Source organism: Apium graveolens, chromosome 9 (assembly GCF_009905375.1).
Source record: "Apium graveolens cultivar Ventura chromosome 9, ASM990537v1, whole genome shotgun sequence".
Classification (NCBI taxonomy): domain Eukaryota; kingdom Viridiplantae; phylum Streptophyta; class Magnoliopsida; order Apiales; family Apiaceae; genus Apium; species Apium graveolens.
In genome coordinates this window covers 285,861,960-285,867,307 of record NC_133655.1, presented here as the reverse complement: position 1 = coordinate 285,867,307, position 5,348 = coordinate 285,861,960, and positions in this window count along the sequence as shown.

Here is a 5,348-nt window from a genome sequence, read left to right as displayed (position 1 = left end):
CCTGCATTAGACTGATTAATTTGCAAACCTAGAAAGTACTGCAATTCACCCATCAAACTCATATCGAATTCCTTATGCATGCAATCAGAAAACCATTTACACAAATATTCGTTAGAAGATCCAAATACTATATCATCAACATAAACTTGTACTAAAAGAAAGTTATCACGTTTATGAAAAATAAAGAGAGTTGGATCGAGTGTACCACGAATGAAACCATTGTTCACAAGAAACTGACTGAGACGCTCGTACCAACAACGAGGGGACTGTCTCAATCCATAGACAGATTTCTTGAGCTTGTAAACATAGTTAGGGTACTTCTCGTGAATGAAACCTGGAGGCTGCTTCACGTAGACTTCTTCCTTGAGATAGCCATTTAGAAATGCGCTTTTGACGTCCATCTGATAGAGCTTGAACTTCTTGTGAGCTGCAAAAGCCATTAAGATTCGAATAGCTTCTAAACGAGCTACTGGAGCATATGTCTCGTCGTAATCGATTCCTTCTTGTTGGTTGTATCCCTGAGCAACCAAACGAGCTTTATTTCGAATAATGTTGCCATCTTCATCCTTCTTATTCTTGAAAACCCAGCGAGTACCAATGATCTTGGCATCCTGAGGAAGTGGGACAAGTTCCCAAACATCACAACGCTCGAACTGGTTCAATTCCTCCTGCATTGCAACAGACCAGTGTTCGTCTGCAACTGCTTCTTGAGCATTCTTTGGTTCGAATTCAGCAACAAAAGCACAGAATGCACATAGATTATGAAGTCTGCTTCGAGTAGAAATCCCTTGATCTAAATCAGTAAGAAGATTATCTGGTGGATGATTCTTCACAGTCCTAGAAGACTTAGGAAGTTGAATATTACTCATTTCTTCCTCATTAGAATTGTCTGCCTGGAAATGAATAGGAGTTGTCTCATTCAAAAGAGACTGCCTCATTTCCGCTTGTGAAGATTTATCCGGAGGAGTAACAGAATTCACATTTGAAACACTATCGGGAGTCTTTGGAGAGCCAGAAGATTCATCTGAAGCTTGAGTAGATCCTGCAGAATTATCAGAAGACTGAGATGGACCTGGAGAGTCTTGACTGTTTGATTTGTCAGAATGAGACTGACTCTTTTCAGAATGAGACTGTCTCATTTGGGAATGAGACGATAGATCCGCAGTGTCTTCATCAATTTGAGATATATTCCTTGAGGATTCATTGAATGTAATATTGATGGATTCTTCTACTTTGTTCTTGACAGAATTATAAACACGATAAGCTTTGCTTGTAGTAGAATATCCCAAGAAGATTCCTTCCGTAGATTTCGCATCGAACTTGCCTCGATTATTTTGAGTATCTAAAATAAAACACTTGGAACCAAATACTCGAAAATAACTAATGTTAGGAGTCCTTTTCTTAAGCAATTCATACGGAGTTTTAAGCAAAATAGGACGAATAAGTACTCTATTTAAAACATAACAGGAAGTGTGTACCGCTTCAGCCCAAAATTTTCTTGGAAGCTTACTCTCATGCAGTAGAGTTCTGGCAGTTTCCTGTAGAGTCCTGTTCTTGCGTTCTACTACTCCGTTCTGCTGAGGAGTTCGAGGAGCTGAGAATTCATGAGTGATTCCTCTTGATTTACAGAAGGTTATAAAATCCTTTTCGAATTCACCTCCATGATCACTACGAATAGTCTTGAGCTTAAATGAATACTTAGTCTCAAGGTTAGTAATAAGATCCTTAAACTCAACAAAAGCTTCATCCTTAGTTCGTAAAAATAATACCCAAGTGAAACGAGAATAATCATCAACTATAACAAAAGCATAATTCTTACCTCCTAGGCTTACATACCTTTCTGGACCAAAAAGATCTAGATGAAGGAGATGCAAAGGAACAGAAGTTGATACTTTATTCTTAGCAGTAAAGGAAGTTTTCACCTGTTTTCCAAGCTGGCAAGCTGAACAAGGTTCTATTTTCTTGTACTTCAGCTTTGGTAGACCTCGAACCAGATCATGAGAAGATATCTTCCGAAGAAGATCCATGTGAACATGGCCAAGACGTCGATGCCAAAGATACATCTACCCCTTTCACCCGTTCTCGATCTACCGCTCAACGTACCCCAACTGATGCGGCTTCAGGTTCCAAGCGTCAACGGGTCGGTAATTTTGAACCGGAAGTATCAAGCGGAATGTCTGATAGTTCTTTTGAGCGACATGCAAAGGAGACTACTTCGACGAAAGTGATGTCAAAGTTGATTCTGAAGGAACGCCTGTGTGATCTGGATCTTCTGAAGAAAATCGGTATTGCGGATTTGTTTGATTCAGTTGGTTGTTCGTCATTGTTGTCGCCCCCGGAGATTATTTATCCCGAGTTAGTGAAAGAATTCTACGCCAAGCTTCGTATTTTGGATGGAAATATTGTGTTCTCAGAAGTCCAAGGGAATCCTGTTTATTTTAAAGCGGATCTTCTGGAACGACTTACTGGTGTTTCTGACAAGGGAGTTTGTCCGTCGACAACTCATCAAGCGTTTCAAGACATTCCTGGTCTCCAGTACGAGGAACAGCTCAAGGTCATTCTTGGTGACAATTTTGTTTCGGTGTCAGTCAAACCTTCGGTAAATGATTTAACCCCAGTTTCTCTTGTTTTGTTTCGTTTATTTCATACGAATGTTATGCCTCGTAAATCCGGTCGTGATAGAGTCACTTTCCAAGATTGTATTCTTATGTCTGTTTTTGTTAAAAAGATTCAGTGCAATGTTGCTTCTTTGATTATATCCAATATGGGTCACTGTGCCAAGCATGGTTCTATGCACTTGCCATACCCTGGCCTTTTGTCTCGAGTATTTGAATATTTTTGTGCCTTGACCCCTGCTTCTGTGTCTGATAAGATTTCCGTAATCTTTGACTTGTCAGTATTAACCTTAAATGGTTTAGTTGTTTCTGAGTCCAATGAGTTAGTTTTTGATGATGCTTCTAGGAATGTTGGTGGTCTTCCTAAGTCTCCTAATTATGCCTCAGACCCCTTTGATCAGCCTACCAATACTCTTCTTAATTCTTTGTTGATCAAATTAAATGAAAATTCTGTTGCTTTGGCTAATCTTAATCAGCATTTTGCTTCTGTCAAAACTCTTGGATCACTAACTTTTGAAGTTAGTATTCTAAATGCTTCTTTTGAGTTGTTTAGAAAGTATGTTTGTTCGTCTTTGGATGATATCAATGCCAAACTCTCTGTATTGCATACTTCTGATGTCAAGTTGTCTAAGACCATAGATTTTGAGTTTAGGACTCTGCAGGAAGGGATGGTTTCTTCTGCTAAGGCATGGGAAAAGGAATTTGTTAAGTTATTTTTTAAGCTTGGGTCAGAGACTAAGTTTTTATCTCAGCAGTTGTCCGCCATGCAAGACAAGAGCAAGATGTATTGGCACAAGAAAAGAGACTGGATTGGAGATTGTACTTTAGAAGAAATCACTGCTCCTCTGCCACTCCCTGCCATTCCTCCACCTTCAGTTTTTGGTATGACCAGAGAAGAATACAAGGCTAAGATATTTGAATGGCTTCGTGAACGGGACGGGAAGGCACCAGCTCAGGAAGCTTTTGACAAGCTATTTTCAGAGTACGGCTCAGCTCAGGTGTTTCCTTCATCCCAGAACAAGGCTTCTGGTTCAGGCAAAGGCAAAGGCAAAGGCAAAGCTCCAGTTCATGTTGATGACGATTCTGATTAGAGGACCCTTTTATGATGAAGGGGGAGAAATTATGAGATGTTTTTAAGACGTTTGTTGTTTTTAAGACGTTTGTTTCATTTTGGTTTCTTTGATGGGCGTTTTGTTTTTAAGACTATGGGTTGGTTGTGTTGTTTGGGTTTTTAAGACTTTGATTGTTGATTGTGTTGGTTTTGAACTTTGATTTTGGATGTGCTTTATGTGTTTAATCGTTATTCTGGATTCTGTTTAGATTGCAACTGGACATCCTGGTTTAGGGATGGGTTGTTATGTTTTAAGTATTTATTGATTGAGACTGTTTCTTTTATGCATATTGATCTCGTGTCTCATTCAGTCTTTAGTTGTCTCATTATCATATTGATTGCATGTATTATAAACTGCAATATATTCTGTTGGTTCTAACTTTGTTTTACAGGCCTTTAGTGTTTTATGTGCTTTATGTGTTTAATCGTTATTCTGGATTCTGTTTAGATTGCAACTGGACATCCTGGTTTAGGGATGGGTTGTTATGTTTTAAGTATTTATTGATTGAGACTGTTTCTTTTATACATATTGATCTCGTGTCTCATTCAGTCTTTAGTTGTCTCATTATCATATTGATTGCATGTATTATAAACTGTAATATATTCTGTTGGTTCTAACTTTGTTTTACAGGCCTTTAGTGTTTTTGATAGGGGGAGCATTTATGCTTTCTTTGTCATCATCATAAAAGGGGGAGAATGTTAATCTACGAGTTTATGATGATATTCAGATTGCAACATATCAGACAGCAGTTTAGAGTCCAGAGTTTGCAGTTTGTTCAGAAGTTCCAGCAGAGGCTATTTCTCAGGATTAGGTTTGTTAGGGTTTTGTGTAAATCTTGTTTATCTGGATAAACCTTATCTCAAACAAACTCATCACCTTATCTTATAAATCAAGTTTAAATCTCTCAAGCCTTATCTCTTTACTTGATTTATCTCTTTTTCAAACGTACTAACAGATTAGTTTCAAAGCTTCATTCAAATATTTTCAAACAAACTTATCTTCCAACCTTATCTTGTGTTTGAAAATAAATCTGTTAGAACTTTGCTTATAAATACAACTCTTCATTTCAGATTTGCAGCTAACACTTTCACGAGAATCCTTCATCATCTGAAATCATTTTCTTGTTTCATACCCGAGATATTCATATCCAGAAAAACAAGAAACTTAGTTTGAGTTGTAATCAATTTGTTTATTCTTGTAACTGAATAGTGTATTCATATCAACTTTGTGCCGGGTTGTGGCAAGCTTGATTTCAAAGTATAGCAAGGTAGCTAGAAGGCTAAGGAATAGCAGTGGGCTAGGTAGCAAGGTTGCTTGGGAAAGGGTTTCTTTCAGGTGCTATATTTGTAATCAAGGAAAAGACTGTAAGTTCTTTTATTAAAGTTGATATAATACATTCTCTATGCTAGTTGGCATGGGGACTTGGATGTAGGCCATAGACTAGGTGTAGGGGCCGAACCAAGTCAAAACTTATGGTGTTTTTACTTTTCAGTTTTCAGCATTCTGCATTTTATTTCTGTTATTTATTTTCTGCAGTGTAATTGAGACTGTTCCATACCCTGTCTCATTTGTAAAGGGACTGTCCCATTTGCATAAGAGACTGTCCCATTTGCCTTGACAG